General features: G+C 42.9%; 1 pseudogene; it reads left to right on the top strand.

Moving 5' to 3' along the window:
* The first annotated feature begins 10,024 nt into the window (after positions 1-10,024).
* Positions 10,025-10,611, top strand: LOC132424308 (rRNA-processing protein FCF1 homolog pseudogene; annotated as a pseudogene).
* Positions 10,612-17,403: the final 6,792 nt, after the last annotated feature.

Here is a 17,403-nt window from a genome sequence, read left to right on the forward strand (position 1 = left end):
TGTGATGTTTTAAAAACAGATTTTCCTTCCTTTAAAATGCCTTACTCCAATATTAAAATTAATTTGCATTCTTTAAAAACAAACAGACTGGTGTAGGCAGCAGTGTATTATACTAGATGGGGATAAAAAATTGTCCCAGAATTTGTAATTTATCTTAAATAACACACACACACACACACACACACACACACACACACACCCTCTTGTGAAAATCAAGAGTTGCTGTATTTCTTTTTCTTAGTTTTTATATCATATGCCTTAACTTCTACATCATTACATAAGTCCAAACCAAATCAATTTTTTACATACATTAAAAACTCTACCTTTAGGCACCCCACCAAGAGGATACCTAACAGTGAATCATAGACATGGGGCTCAGATTCAAGACAGAAGCAGCTAAGTCACAATATTGAAGAAAAGCTGAGGGTCAGAGGAATCTAGGAAAGGTCAGAAACCAAAGGCAGGCACTTGACTATGAGTCAGGGAGCACTGTCACCTCTGTAAGCGCCCCAGCAACGAGAGAGCAGGAATAGGTCTGGGGCTTCCTATGCAGGGTCAGAAGGTATTTATTTCAAATTCTGACTCAGTCAGGTATACCTACATAGCTAGGGGCAAGTGATTAAGTCTTTCTCAGGCTCATATTCCTCAAATTAAATAGGGATAATAACACACCTTTGCAGGTCATTGTGAAAATTAAGTGAGTAAATGAGTTCTAAGGGCCAGACATCGTGGAAACTCATAATGGTTGTTTTCTCTTACTAAGATCAAAACAGAAGAAGCAAACAGTCCAAAGTGGGATAGTAACTTACACTTTAGCAACTTAGTGTGGGAATTTTACAATCTAGGTTATTCACAACCACTTTTGCGGGACTCAGAAGACTGAGTTGCCCAAAGTAGCTTGTGTTCCTCAGGAGAAGGATTCTGATAGTGAGGCCAGGTGGAGGGTGACACCTATGAAGGGAGTGGATATTACGGAGTACAGCTTGTCTATTCTGTATGTTGTTTTTACTAGCTGATGGACCGCTCACGGTCCTACGAGGCAAGGTTGTTATGTCAAAAGTGATGTTCTAAGAGTAATCGACACGTTCCAAGTCAAGATAAAGGCAGAGCTGGAATTGAAAGAGTTATTCTCAAGGCATGCTGTACCATCTCCAACATGGATAACTATAATCCATAATCCATTTTTATGAAATCATAGATCCACAGAAGTTTAGAAATGCAAGTTACAGTAATACTTATAATAATAATTCCAAAACCAATATAAATAACAACCAAAGGTAACATGTTTGATTAAAATATAAATAATTACTTTAAAACATAAAATATGAATAAATGAAAATTGTTTAAGATTTAAAAGAGCTGAAAAACGTAAATGTCTTCTAACTGCAAACTAATTGTTAAGACTCTGCATAACTAAAGCTATATTTTCACTTTTGTTCTGCTCTTGATGAACTCTTATTTGAAATCAGATACCAGGATTTCGGGATTTAAAGGAAAGTCTGAGTGAGAAAGGGGTTAATGGCTTTGCTGGTATGAAATTCTTGGTCACTGACAGTTTAGTGACCTTATCAGAGCACGTCTAGATACGACTCCTGATATCTACTAACTTAATTAAGAGCAAAGCCTCTGCAGCTCTGCAGCAGCCCTGACTTCCTCTTATAGACAGAAACTTATCTTCAGCGCCAGCCCAGCCCAAGGCCCAGACCCATCTCCAACTTAAATCTATGCCCAGATCTAGTGCAGAACGAGGCACATTCCCACACCCAGACCCAGGGTTAGGCCTTGTTCCAGCCCCATCACTGCTCCTAGTCCCAGTTCCAGCCTCTATCAGCACCAAGTCCAGCCTAAGAACCAGTTCCAGACACAGGCTTAGGGACCTAGACCCAGACCCAAACTCATACCCAGACCCAGGCTCAGAACCAGACCCAGGCCCAGACCCTGACCCAGGCCCAGACCCAGACCCAGACCAGGCCCAGACCCTGACCCAGGCCAAGACCCAGACTCAGACCCAGGCCCAGATCCACACCCAGTCCCAGACCCAGACCCAGTCCCAGACCCAGGCCCAGACCCGGACCCAGACCCTGACCCAGGCCCAGACCCAGACCCAGTCCCAGGCCCAGGCGCAGGCCCAGACCCAGACCCAAGCCCGGACCCTGACCCAGACCCGTACCCAGACCCAGGACCAGACCCAGGCCCACACCCGGACCCAGACCAAGACCCAGGCCAAGACGCTGACCCAGGCCCAGACCCGGATCCAGTCCCAGGCCCAGACCCAGACCGAGGCCCAGACCCTGAGGCAGGCCCAGACCCAGGCTCAGGCCCAGACCCAGACCCAGTCCCGGACCCAGACCCAGACCCAGGCCCAGGCCTGGACCCAGACCCAGACCCTGACCCAGACCCAGACCCTTCTACACTTCTATTGCAAGACGATGATGACTTTGGTTGGGAACAGGTACACTAACAGGACTTATCTTCGAGGCTTGCACTCCCTCAGCCTTCATGGAAAACTCTCCTCCTCTGATCCAAGATTCCTACCAAATCTCTCTGTGGTCTGCATTTACGCCGTCCAGAGCTTGGTTAGGCCGAGAGTAGGGCACGACATGCTGTCTCAGGCACCCTCGGATTCCAAACTCTAGCTCCTTCCCCTCAGATAACACTCTTCCCACTCACTTGTTAAACTTCATCTCCTTTCCTCTGGGAAAATACTCTTATCTTAGCAAGCTCCCCTCCCTCACCCCCAACTTTATCCTCAAGACTCCATGTTTAACATTCTCCAGAGGCTTAGCCTTTTGTAGCTCAGAAATCCTTTGTGATCTCAAAGAGCTTGGCTCCTAAAAGGCTTGGATTTCAAAATGCCTGGCTCAGAGGAGTTTTAACATATCTCTTTCCCCTTCTCAGCTACATATATCCTCCCCTGAGAGGGTGAAAGCTGCTCATTTGACAGGTAGAAATCAGAGCAGCAACCAGAACATGTAGGAGGAAAAAAACAATGATCATCTTCCCTAAACCATATCCCACAACAAGAGGACTAAAGCAGGGTATCAGGCAATTGGTAGCTAAAAAGTGTTAGTTTTAATCTTTAGTTCTATCTACTCCCCACCTTTTCCTCAAATTACTAAATAGGACATTTGCATTATTCCTAAGATCGCTAATGTTTACAATAAGAGTTAAATGTCCATCTCCTTCTTATAGAACATTGTTCCAGGAAACTGGGAAGTTTTTTTCTACTAGATGGCTGTATATCCTAAGAACACCTCTAAAGCTTATAAACAAAGAAATTAAAAGCAATATCAATGCAGGGGGGAAAAATCAATGCACATTCTAAATCCTTCAACTTAAAAATCACGGTAACCTCAACTCCTACCACATTTCAGTTTGTATGATCCATGAGTTAGCTGACTGCTATAAAGACCACTGCATGCAAATAATATGGTCTCTTTTGAGATGTAGTCTATTTCCTTCTGTCTGCCAACATCATGTGTTAATCAGTTTTAACCGGTCCTGTCTACAGCATTCTAAACCTGTGCGTGTGGCTGTCTATCTCTTATAGTGCTACTCACTCCCAGCCATCATCCAGACACTAAAAACTGCATCTGGTTTGTATTAGGTAGGACAAAAACTAAGTTGCTATTACAAAGGGTTCACACAACGCTGTTTGAAGCAAAAAGTAGTTTGCTTTCTTCTTATGTGACTGGCCAGCAAGAAACAGGCAGGACAAATTAGGTAGGTGACTTTGCTCCGTGAGACCAGGTTTCTTTTATCCCATCACTCTGCATCACTCTGCATTCCATGTAAGGTTTTTTTTGTTTGTTTGGCCACACCAGCAGGGCTTGTGGGATCTTAGTTCCCCGACCAGGGATTGAACCCGGGCCATGGGCCGTGTCACTGACAGCGCCAAGTGCTAACCACTGGACCATCAAGGAATTCTTTTCCTGTAATTTTATCTGTATCTACATGGACAAATATCATTCATACCCTCTACATCCATGTTATAATTTACAGGAAGGAAAGAATGAAGAGTGCAAAAATCTTCCTTTTTGAGGACACAAAGCACACATCATTTCCACTCCTTTTCATTGGCAAGAATTTACTCCCATCCTCAAGCTTGCCTACAAGACAGGATGAGAGCTGTAGTCTCTAGTTGGTAGTCAAGGGTCCAGCTAAAACTCAAGATGTTCTATTATCAAAAGAAATAAGGGGAGAATTGCTATAGTGGGGCAAAAAGTACCTCTGGCACCAGATGTTGGTATTAGTAACTGAAGCCCAAAGGTGTTGTTTCTGCTCCAGTCATCAAGAAAAACTCTTTGATCAGAGGAAACTCTAGTTTAGTATTTTTCAACCTTGGTACTATTGACATGTTGGTGCAGGTAATTCCTTATTGTGGAGGGTGGAGAATGGAGCCGTTCTAGGCATTGTAGGATGTTTAACAGCATCCCTGGCCTCTGAGCACTAGATATTAGTAGCATACCTTACTCCCAGTTGTAACAAACAAAAATGTCTCCAGGCATCACCAAACATCCCCTGGGGGACAAACTAGTCCTGCTTGAGAACCACTACTCTACCTATAAGGTAACATCTCAGAGTGTCTCTTCTTTTAAGGTATATTCCCTTTGTTTTCATCAAATAAGCTATCCCTGAGATAGGGATATCTATCCATTAGTTCCAATGAGACTAATCCCAGTTCCCCATCATTTTCACTCTTGACAAATACCTATTAAGCACATACTATATACTAAATAACAGACCCCATGCTGGTTGATGGGAAAATATGAAGATGAATTAGGAACTTAGGTCCTCAGAGCTTCATAGTCTCATAAGGAAGATAATACGTGTAAAATGACATAGGGGCTATAAGGTATATAATAGCAATAATACATGACAGGAATTGTTACCAACCCTTCCGAGTCGTCCCCAACAAGGGTCCTTCTGCGTCAATAGAACGAAGGTAAATTCGGCTCAGAAGCAAAGGAAAGCTTTTATTCTTTGATCAAAGAACGGAGAGGCGCGAGCTGGAGCTGCAGAGTCCACGCTCTCCCGGCTCAGCTGTGCGCGGGTCTGCTTCACGGGAATCTCGTCAGCAGGCGGAAGGGGTGGGGCTCGCGCCAGGCGGGTGCGCGCCTGCGCAGCTCACGCTCCAGATTGCAGTGCCGGGCGCAGCGTCTCTGCACACGGGCCGCTGCCACCCTCTTAAATTGAGTGTCCTGTGCAGCGCTTCTGCCTGCGGGTTGACGGCCTGAGGAGCTGAAGTGTCAGGAGCAGCCCTTTCGCACTAGGAACTCTGGCATGAAGTCCCGGGGGGCGAGGCCTCTGCGCAGCACCCTATGAGCAAGTGAAACCAAAGGAGGCACAAAGGAAAAGAAAAAAAAAAGGTTAGACTTTATTTTATTACCCATATTCTATTATTATCTCCTGGGAATTGTTAATGGGCTTTGCCAGGAACAAATGTGAGACATGCCCCTCATATTACCCACGTCTTTCAAGTGTGCCTGCTCCCCTATGTAGCTGAGTTGACAGTTTTTATTTGCTGTCAGGATGACTGAGTTATCACCTGAACCTTCTGTTTTCCTCACATTTTAATTATTATTATTATCTTTTGCGGTACACGGGCCTCCCAACCGCCGCGGCCCCTCCCGTTGCGGAGCACAGGCTCCGGACGCGCAGGCCCAGTGGCCACGGCTCACGGGCCCAGCCGCTCCGCGGCACGTGGGATCCTCCCGGACCGGGGCACGAACTCAAGCCCCCCGCACCGGCAGGCGGACCCCCAACCACTGCGCCACCAGGGAAGTCCCCCCCACACACATTTTGACCTTAAGAAGCCCTTCCATAACTTGCAGAGGTTGGTCTCGTTACCCCAGGTGTTCCCTAGTTACTTCCATTAGGTATTGACTAGAAAAGGAAAATGGTGTGGTTGTCTGACGAGCTACTTAAGACCACAGTACTTCATATTTTAGTCTGGGGTCATTTGGTTGCAAGTAACAGAAATTCATATACAGTATCTTAGGCAAAATTGAGAAACTTATTGAAAGGGTGTAGAGTTATTTCATGGACCCCAGAGGAAGAGCATTCAGACTCGATGAGAAACCAGTCTAGTGCTTTATTTATAAAGACTGGGAGAAGACTCGTTTTGCCAGCTTTCACTGAGTTAGGCAGGAGTAAATCTAGTGTTGATCTTTAAATTGTGGAGATGATATGTATCTATTTACTGTAGCTTTGAGACTCGAGTTGTAATTATAAGACAACATGAAAACTGCCACAAAATATCATGGTTTACTTGTCTGTTTCACACTGATCTTTAAAATCTGAAATAAAATCTTTCACTTAGTAGCAGGCCAAGTTTTGTCACTGGCTATGCAAATGTTAACTACTGTAAGAAACTTCCATTTTTCCATTTTCTTTCCTGTCTCTTTAAAAACTCTAATCAGGGTGCTTCCACTAATTTTACTCATCTTGTCAGATGAGAGTGAGTGAGGCCAGTAAGGCATTTACAAAAACCAAAGTATAATTATTAAAGATCTACTCTCTTCTAGGTATCCCGATTTCTGAGTTCTTCTCTCCTATCCTTGATATTTATACCTTAGAGAATTATACTTTGGAGAAGTAGTGGACATGAAATTATTTCTTTCCTCTGTACCCCACTCACCCTTAATAAATCTGCTCAAGCCCTGTGATTAGAGAGTCTGCTCCCAGAGAAACTTCTAAACAGGCAAGGCCCCCATAACCCCATATCCTTGGCCACAGCAGATAGAACTGGGGTTTAATATCTGACCCAATCAATTGCTTTCTCAAAGGAAGTTCTTGGAGTAAAGACCGAATAAGGACAAGAATCGCATGACAGAATTTTTTATTATGTGATCAGCAAAAGAAGAGAATGTCAGTCTACAGGACAGAGTGCAGTAAGAGAGTTCTTAGGAGACCAGGCACATGTCCCTGGAAGTTCAAATGCATATGTGAGTGTAATGACCTAAGCTGTTTCTTACCCAAAAGATGAAAAGCTTGCTAAATTAGTCCATGTTGGCAAAGATATTGAAAGAAGCGACAGCAGTGTAGCCTTTATTAACCTGGCAAGGACGTGCAAGTTTGCCATCAGTCAAGGGACGTTAGGTTTGAGCCATTTACCAGTCCCCAATCCAGAGGCTATCATCTAGGTAAGAAGAACCCAGGAGCAAGTTGGATCTGTGCAGTCATTGGAAAAAATCATCTAGAAAGCACATGACCCACACCAGACAACTCTACAGCGAGGACACTCCCTATAGGTCCTCTAGAGAATTTGTACTTGTGGCCATGCAGGATATCAAAGACAAGGGACTGAAGCAGAATGAGTTACGCGAAAGATTATTGCTGCTTTCTTTTAATCCCATATCTCCACAATCTGATCTTAGAGGAATCTGAAGCAGAAGAGGGAAGAGTGTACAATCATAAGGCAGGAAAGGCTTTGAATTAGAATTTTTAGTGAAATTTTAACTTAGATTGGTCTAAACTTTTTAATATTAAAAAGTGATTATTATTGTGATAATATGTTCTAATAACAGAATATGGCCATAGCTACCCACATGATTTTTGAGACTGACAGATGTCAGAAGACCCAAAGAAGTAATTTCCGACATGTCCCAGCTAGTGTTTCTAAATGAGAGGAGCCTGAAACCTGAGTTCAGACAATTTTGACTTCAGTGACTCCTTAGAATGCATGCAGTAGAAGGAGAGAATAGGAAAGCTACCTGATAGGAATGCAATATTCTCTAAGAGTGAGATTGGGTTGTTGCAAAGGGGTACAAAATAGAACATAATTATTATAAGACACATTACCATTTAAGGAAAATAGTTAAAAAGCCATCAGACCATGTTAAAGACCTTGTAACCATTACAGAACTGAGTTTTGGAATCCAAATGAGTCTTCAGAAATCTAGAAAGGTTAAAAATAGATATTGATGGTCATATACTAAACCAATGGACAAAATCTGACCAATATACCTTGATGTTAATACACCCTAGGATTTCTGGTGGAGACAGTGGTTCTCACTGTTAGATTTAAAGAATGGCTATTGTTTATGAGGGTGAAGGAGATGAGAAAAATTTAGAATTCATTTGTCCAGAGGAAATTTTTTACAGTCTGAAACAGTGCATCAAGATTTCTCCAGATATGATTTACCTACCAGTGACTGGTGTGGGATGGTATTTGAAGGGATTGGAATATTTAGGTAGTATAATTGTATTTGGAAAGACTTGGGGAGGAAAAATCTGAATCCTTAGAGTTTTGTACTGTCTCAAGGAAGCTGAATAGAAAATGTTTCCTAAGAAGTATTAGTTCTGATGTGACCATGACTCTGTTAGTTATATAGCAGGCATAGTTTCTCATCAGGGGAAATCTTGTCCTTATCTACTACCCTCCTCCCAGTTGATGTAGAGAAGTGACAGTGCTTTGGAAGTTCAGCTGGTGTTTAAGACTGTCAGTCAGGGATTCCACCTGGATCCTGCATCTCTCACTGATTTGACTTGTGAGCGTTTGGTTAGCACCAAGTTCCCTCCCATCTGTAAGCTAATGCCCATGGCAGCTATGGGAGAGAAAGGGCTGACACTACCACCTCCAGGGAAACCTGGAGCAGGTATTCTAAACTCTAGACCAGTGATTCTGAACCATGTCTGATTATGAGAACCACCTGGGGAGATTTTTTTAAAATTCAGCAATTCTGATTCAGGTAATCTGTTTCTCCTTTTAAAATCTCCCCTCGTGAATTTAATATTTTGCAAGGGTTGAGAACCACTGTTTGGTTTTATTAAGGTAACATTGGTTTGTAACATTGTATGTTTCTTGTATACAACATTATATTTTGACTTCTATATACACTGCAGCATATCCATCACTATAAGTTTGTTTTCCACTCATTACCCTATGGTTGACTCCCTTTACCCATTTCACCCTCCCCCCACCCCCTTCCCCTCTGATAACCACTAATCTGTTCTCTGTATCTATGTATTTTCTGTTTGGTTTGTTCATTTATTTTGTTTACTTTTTTTACATTCCACGTATGAGTGAAATCATACAGGTACTTGACTTATTTTACTTAGCATATTAATGCCCTCAAGGTCCATCCATGTTGTTGCAAATAGCAAGATTTCATCTTTTTATGGCTGAGTAGTAGTATTCCATTGTCTGTATATATGCCACATCTTTATCCATTCATCCATTTATGGGCACTTAGATTGTTTCCATATCTTGAGTATTGTAAAAATGTTGCAATGAACATAGGGGTGCATGTATCTTTCCAATTAGTGTTTTTGTATTGTTTCTATAAATACCCAGAAATGAAATAGCTGGATCATTTAGTGCGTCTAGTCTTAATTTTTTGAGGAATCTCCATTGATATAAGTGGGGTGTTAAAAGTTCTAACAGTAGTTGTGTTGCTGTCAATTTCTCCCTTTGGGTCTGTTAATAATTGCTTTAAATATTTTGGTGCTGTTATATTAGCTCCAAATATATTAATAACTGTTATATCTTCTTGATGAATTGTCCTCTTTATCACTCTATAATGTCCATCTTTGTCTCTTGTTACCTTTTTTGATTGAAGTTTATTTTGTTGGATGGGTGTGGCTATACCCACTGTCTTTTGGCTGTCATTTGTGTGGAGTATCATCTTCCCCCCCTTCACTTGGAGCTTCTGTTTGTCTTTAGAGCTGGATGAGTCGCCTAGATATAGCATAGAGTTGGGTCTTGTTTTTAATCCATCCACTCTATTTCTTTTGACTGGTGAATTCAACCCATTTACATTTAGGGGGATTACTGATAAATGAGGACTTAGTACTGCTCTTTTGTCTTTTGTTTTCCAGTTCTTTTATATCTCCATTGTTTCTTTTTCCTTGTGTTTATGTCTGCCATTTTAGTCTGGCAGTTTCTATGATGTTTTTCTCAGTTTCCTCTTTTTTTATATTTTGTGTCTCTGCTCTAGATTTATGTTTTGTGGTTACCGTGAGGTTTGTATAAAATGTGTCATAGGTAGAGAAACAACAGTGCGGCGTGAACACTGGGAAGCAAAAGAAAACACTGAAGTATGCAACCATGAAGCGAATGCTTAGTCTCAGAGATCAGAAGCTTAAAGAAAAGGGTAGATTAAAACCGAAAAAGAAAGAAAAGAAAGATCCCAGTGCACTCAAGGAAAGAGAAGTCCCCCAACACCCTTCCTGCTTATTTTTCCAATATAACACACAGCTGGGCCCACCTTACCACATCTGGTCGATACCAACTTTATCAACTTTTCCATTAAAGCCAAACTGGACTTAGTGCAGTCAATGATGGACTGGCTGTATGCCAAGTGTATCCCTTGTATAACTGACTGCGTAATGGCTGAAATTGAGAAATTGGGGCAGAAGTGTTGAGTGGCTCTAAGGATTGCCAAGGATCCAAGATTTGAACGATTACCATGCACACACAAAGGAACCTATGCGGTTGACTGCTTAGTACAGAGAGTAACTCAGCACAAGTGTTACATTGTGGCCACAGTTGACCAGGACCTTAAACAAAGAATCTGGAAGATCCCTGGAGTTCCTATCATGTACATTTCTAGCCATAGGTACAACACTGAGTGGCTGCCAGATGATTATGGGGCCACTTGGTTCTAATTCTTTTTGTTGTTGTTGTTGTTTTTGTTTTTTGCGGTACACAGGCCTCTCACTGCTGTGGCCTCTCCCGTTGCGGAGCACAGGCTCTGGACATGCAGGCTTAGCAGCCATGGCTCACGGGCCCAGCTGCTCTGCGGCATGTGGGATCTTCCTGGACCGGGGCACGAACCCGTGTCCCCTGCATCGGCAGGCGGACTCTCAACCACTGCGCCACCAGGGAAGGCCTCAGTTCTAATTCTTAAAAGACAAATTTCCTCTGCCTTCCTTCGACCAACTTTATCTTTTGCCAGTTCATTAAACATGCTATAGCATGAATTATTATTCCACTCACACATATGCTCTGTAATGAACTGAGTATGGTTAAATACACTCACTTTTTTTTTTTTCGTTACGCCGGCCTCTCACTGTTGTGGCCTCGCCCGTTGCGGAGCACAGGCTCCAGACGCGCAGGCTCAGCGGCCATGGCTCACGGGCCCAGCCGCTCCACGGCATGTGGGATCTTCCCGGACCGGGGCACGAACCCGTGTCCCCTGCATTGGCAGGTGGACTCTCAACTGCTGTGCCACCAGGGAAGACCTACACTCACTTTTTAATGTTGTTTTGAAAATTATATTTTGTGTCATTTTAAAATTCGTTGCATCTTTTAATAAATCAAATAATTGCTCACATAAAAAAAAAGGTCTCATAGATAAAATAGTCCTCCTTCTCCTGATAGTGTCTTGTCTTCAGTTGCCTACATGGCTTCCATGCTTTTCCTATTCCCCTTTTATGTTTTTATTGTCTCAAATAACCTCTTTTTATGTTGTGAGTTTGCTCCCAAATAGGAGTAGCTAATGTTAATTTATACTGCCTTTTTCTCTTTAACCTTTATGCTATAATTAAATGTTTAACAACCTATTCTGATACAGAGTAGCAAGTTTTTGATTCTATTTATCACCTTACTCAAAGTTTTCTGTACTTTGCCCTTTTTTTTTTTCTGGAAGAAGCGTTCCTTTCTACATTTCTTGTTAGACAGGTCTAGTGGTGAGGAACTCCCTCAGCTTTTGTTTCTCTGGGAAAACCTTTATTTCTCCTTCATATCTGAAGCATAACTTTGCTGGATAGAGTACTCTGGGCTGATATTTTTTACCTTTTGATATTTTGAATATGTCATTCCACTCTCTCCTGGCCTATAGAGTTTCTGCTAAAAATTTTGTTGATAGACTAATGGGGGTTCCTTTGGGGGTTACTGTCTTTTTTCCCCTGGTTGCCTTAAAAATATTTTGTCATTGAATTTTGATAGTTTAATGTATCTTGGAGAATGTGTTTTTGCATTGAGGTACTTAGGTGTACTCTTAGCATCATGACTTGTGCATCCAGCTTCTTCTCCAAGTTTTGGAAGATCTCAGCTATTATTTCTTTAAATAAACTTTCTGTCCTCTTCTTCATCTCTTCTCCTCCTGGGATAACTATTATCCCTATGTTGCCTTTTCCAGTGAAGTCAGATAGTTCTTGTAGAATTTCTTAATTTATTTTTAGTTCTTAGTTCTCTCTCCTCTTCTACCTGAATTATTTCTAGATTTTTATCTTTGAGCTTGATAATTCTCTCTTCCATATGGTCTGCTCTATTTTCAATGTTTTCTAATGCATTCTTCATCTCACTTTTTTTAGTTCTTCCACTCCAGAATTTCTATTTGGTTCTTTTTTTTTTTTTTTCCTTTTTTTTTGCAGATAGCATTTTTTAATTTACAGAGGGGTTTGCCTACTTTCACTTTTTTAAAATAACATCTTTATTGGAGTATAATAGCTTTACAATGGTGTGTTAGTTTCTGCTTTATAATGAAGTAAATCAGCTATACATATACATATATCCCCATATCTCCTCCCTCTTGCGTCTCCCTCCCACCCTCCCTATCCCACCCCTCTGGGTGATCACAAAGCACTGAGCTGATCTCCCTGTGCTATGGGGCTGCTTCCCACTAGCTATCTATTTTATATTTGGTAGTGTATACATGTCCATGCCACTCTCTCACTTCGTCCTGTCCTGCCCCTAGGTTCTTCAGAACTTTTTTTTTTCTTTTTAGATTCCATATATGTGTGTTAGCATATGGCATTTCTTTTTCTTTTTCTGACTTACTTCACTCTGTATGAAAGACTCTAGGTCCATTCACCTCATTACAAATAACTGAATTTCGTTTCTTTTTATGGCTGAGTAATATTCCATTGTATATATGTGCCATATCTTCTTTATCCATTCCTCTGTTGATGGACACTTAGGTTGCTTCCATGTCCTGGCTATTGTAAATAGAGCTGCAATGAACATTGTGGTACATGACTTTTTTTGAATTATGGTTTTCTCAGGGTATATGCCCAGTAGTGGAATTGCTGGGTCATATAGTAGTTCTACTTTTAGTTTTTTAAGGAACCTCCCTACTGTTCTCCATAGGGGCTGTATCAATTTACATTCCCACCAACAGTGCAAGAGGGTTGGTTCCCTTTTTTCCACACCCTCTCCAGCATTTGTTGTTTGTAGATTTTTTGATGATGGCCATTCTGACTGGTGTGAGGTGATACCTCATTGTAGTTTTGATTTGCATTTCTCTCATCATTAGTGATGTTGAGCATCCTTTCATGTGTGACTGCCAACCCCAGTCCTCTCCCTGGGATCCGACCTTCGAAGCCGGAGCCTCAGCTCCCAGCCCCGCCTGCCCCGGCGGGTGAGCAGACAAGCCTCTCGGGCTGGTGAGTGCCGGTCGGTACCGATCCTCTGTGCGGAAATCTCTCTGCTTTGCCCTCCGCATCCCTGTTGTTGTGCTCTCCTCCGTGGCTCTGAAGCTCCCCCTCTCCACCGCCCGCAGTCTCCGCCCGCGAAGGGTCTTCCTAGTGTGTGGAAACATTTCCTTCTTCACGGCTCCCTCCCACTGGTGCAGGTCCCGTCCCGATTTTTTTTTTTTTTTTTTTTTTTTTGCGGTACGCGAGCCCCTCACTGTTGTGGCCTCTCCCGTCGCGGAGCACAGGCTCCGGACGCGCAGGCTCAGCGGCCATGGCTCACGGGCCCAGCTGCTCCGCGGCATGTGGGATCTTCCCGGACCGGGGCACGAACCCGTGTCCCCTGCATCGGCAGGCGGACTCTCAACACCGCGCCACCAGGGAAGTCCCCGTCCCTATTCTTTGGTCTCTCTTTTTTCTTTTGCCCTACCCAGGTACGTGGGGAGTTTCTTGCCTTTTGGGAGGTCTGAGGTCTTCTGCCAGCGTTCAGTAGGTGTTCTGTAGGAGTTGTTCCACGTGTAGATGTTATTTCTGATGTATCTGTAGGGAGGAAAGTGATCTCCAGTTTTACTCCTCCACGATCTTGAGGGTCTCTCTCTTTGGTTCTTTACTAGAGTTTCAGTCTCTTTGGTAAAGCCTTCCTTCTGTTTGTTAATTTTATTCATGAACTCATTGGATTGCCTTTCTGAGTTTTCTTGTAGCTTATTGAGCTTCATGACAACTATGTTGAATTTTTCTCAGTTAGATCGTAATATTCCATGCCTTTAAATTTGGTTTCTGAAGAATTTTCATTTTCTTTCAGTGGCACAGTGCTACTCTGGTTCTTCATGGTGTCTGATAAGTTGTTCTGATGCTGGTGCATTTTAAGTAGTGACTACCTTTCTTCTCTAGGTAAAGCTTTTTTTATTTGAGTCAAACAATCCTATAGATCGGTAATTAGAGGCCTTTCTTTTCTTTTTCACTAGGTGGCGCTATAGCACAAGTTTTTGGTTCTCTTACCTGCGCTGCCCCTGGATGTTATTTGAGAATGGGAACTTTCCCTTCTCCAACACTTCTGTCAGAGGTGTCACCTGGTGCTCTCATTGTCACAGCTTGTGCCTCCAGTGTTGCTGATGCCTCGATGCTGTCAGTGTCACTGCTGTCCCTGGTGTTGCTGCTGGGGACACCAGGATGGCAGTCACCTCCACTGTGTTCAGGATTGCCTGGGCTGAGAGCACCACCATGATAGGTGAAGGGGGAAGGTATGCAGGGAGCTGGGGTCATGGGTGCCTTTCCCATGTTTGGGGTTGTTGGGTCATGGATGCCACCACTGTAGGTGGGGGAGCCAGAGTTCCAGGTGCCACCATAGCTGGAAGGATGGGGTCACAGGTCTCACTGCTGCTGCTGCTGCCGCTGCCAGTTCCCTGTGGTAGTGTGTGCTCCTGCAGCCAGGAGGCTGGAGTCACTTGCACTACTTCTCTTGTTGCTACTGGGTTCTCTTGGGCTTCAGGCTTAGCTGCTGTAGCAGGGAGACCAGGATTTTGGGCGCCACCTCTGCGGTTCCCCTGGTTCAGCCTCTTCTGTGTGTTCAGTTCACCCACCTTTCCATATACAGATGTATGGAACTCTCCAACGTCCTGGTGTGTTGGGCAGAGGAACTTTTTGTTGAGTTACAGATGTTTTACTGGTGGTAGATTGAAGAGGAGAGACAGAGAGTGTCTCGCATCACCATGATGCTGCTGTCACTCCCAGGAACCTCTCTCTTAAACAAAACATCTCCATTTGAGTTCTATGAATTTCAGTAAGCATTACATGTCATACATGGGTGCTGGCTCATAAGTCTTATGAGTGGTATTATATTTTTAAAAATTAAATATGCGGAGAAAGAAAATGCTGGCATTTGCTAGTCTATGGCTAAAAGCTTAATCCCCCGTTCATAAACTAGACTTTCTAGCACTGAAGTAGGCTACATGGTTAAATTTAAGGTATATATTTGGAGGGTCTTTTCAAGAGTAGACTGGTAACAGCAGCCCTCACTTCCCAATATGTCCTTACTTGTCCTGAAGTGAATGGGATAATACTATAAAGTTAGCTAGCCACAAGAGTATGCTTAATCATTTGTTACTGGTCAGGGTTCAGCCAGAGAAGGCAAACGCTCTGTAAGACGGTTTCTACCCTCAGAGCAATGACACCCTCCGCTGGGGTATGAATTGGCTGGACCTCTCAAAGTTGGGGTGGGCAGAGACATGACTGATGATCTGGTGCTTCCATCAGAGGTTTTACCAGTAGCAGCCGAGGATTATACAACTTTACATCTAGTATCTCTCTAGGTAGAAAGGAAGGACTGAAGAATGCATCCTTTGGGAAGATTTGCAAGTGCAGATGAGAGTGGAGTGAGAAATGAGCATTCCTGGCATCTTTCCTAAAATGTGAGAACCGTATTCTGAGAATGGGAGAAATTATCATTGAGTGGTATATGATACGACGTACTAACGCCTAGTGCACGGGCTATGGAAGCAACTGATATTGCTTCAGAAACACTGCTCCTCCGTGCTGAGCGTGGTACATGATGACTTCAGTGCTCTAGGGAAGAAACATGCCAGAGCTGATAAGAAAGAAGGCATAATTTGGCTCCATTATGGCAAAGGATATTTACACAAAATGTGACTCCCTGCCCCCAAGAAAAAGCTCACCAGTAAGTCAGCCTATTTAGAAAATGATCCAGCCATCAGACTCTATAATCAGTGTGCACTGGCTTTCTTGCTTTAGTACCAGAAAGACAATATCTGGACAAACTTTTCCAAGCTGTGAATCACTTTATAATTGCTATGTCCAGGAAATTCCAAACTGAAATCCACCCCATCCCCTGTTTCCTTTCCAACCAAGTGGGGTATTTTTTTATTCAATTAACCTGGGAATTTTTTTCCTTGGTGGAGATATAAATGTCCCTTTCATTGCCGAAGGGATCCATAACCTAAAAGATTTAATAAGATTTTATTAATCATACTAGGAACTCTCCGATGGGGGAAAATAAAAGGGGGGAACAAAATACCAAGTTAAAACATCCAGTGTCACAAAGAATGCTGCTGTTGGCTTCCCTCTGTATCCATCAATGGACAAATCAGAGTCTGATGCCCATCCATTTCTCTTTGCGGACTGTTTCTCACACACTGAAGGAGAAGCTAAAAAAGGTTTTTGTCTATTGGCTGTAATATTGATTCCTCATAGCAATGAGATAGAAAAAAATTCAAGATGCCCTGTGCAAAGCTTTGCTATGGATTTTAGTTTTGAATGGGCATAACATAGGTTTACAGGTAAAATGGAACCCCTTGTCTAAAAGTATATAGGTTGGGATTCTATCCTGTGTGTATGGTGGAGCCAGAGACTCAGATATGAGGGGTAGTTCTATTAAAGAGGTTCTTAAAAGCAATCTGTCAATCAGGAAGCTTCAGGAAAGAAGCTCCACAACCCCCGCTCTCACCCGCAAGCTCAGGAAACTAACACAAAACCCATGACAGAACTTTATTTTAATCACCCATCTTACCTCAGAAAATTGTCTGACTGTGAGCTCCCCAAGACTGTGGGGCTGTCTTATTAATTTGCATATCAGTAGAACTTAAGACTGGTTGCTACACAAAGGAGATGCTCAAAATATTTGTTGAATGGAATTTCTCTCTCCTATTGATGAAGTTATTAACGTCTTTATAGAATTGGGACTACTTAAAATGTTTCTCAAATACTTTAATTTCAAAATCCCTACCTTTAAGTAAAATTGTGTTGTTATAAATGATGTGGCTGAGCGCTGTACTGGGACTCTTTCTCTGTTTCTGCTGAGTTTCCTAAAGGCTGAGAACAAAATAGTACGGGGCAAGAACTTGCAGTTTTCAGGGTGAGGCTGAACCCCCGACACAGACCCTGCATAGCAGGGACCAAAAACTGAAGTTTTGACCCTCAGATCCTCACCCATCTTGAGGGTATAAAAGAACTGAGGTGCAGAAGTCAGGGAGCTAGAGGAAGGATTGATTTGTTGAGAGTATCTAGAGGAGGAGGGGCTTCAAGGAGCAC

Source organism: Delphinus delphis, chromosome 4, assembly GCF_949987515.2.
Source record: "Delphinus delphis chromosome 4, mDelDel1.2, whole genome shotgun sequence".
NCBI lineage: Eukaryota > Metazoa > Chordata > Mammalia > Artiodactyla > Delphinidae > Delphinus > Delphinus delphis.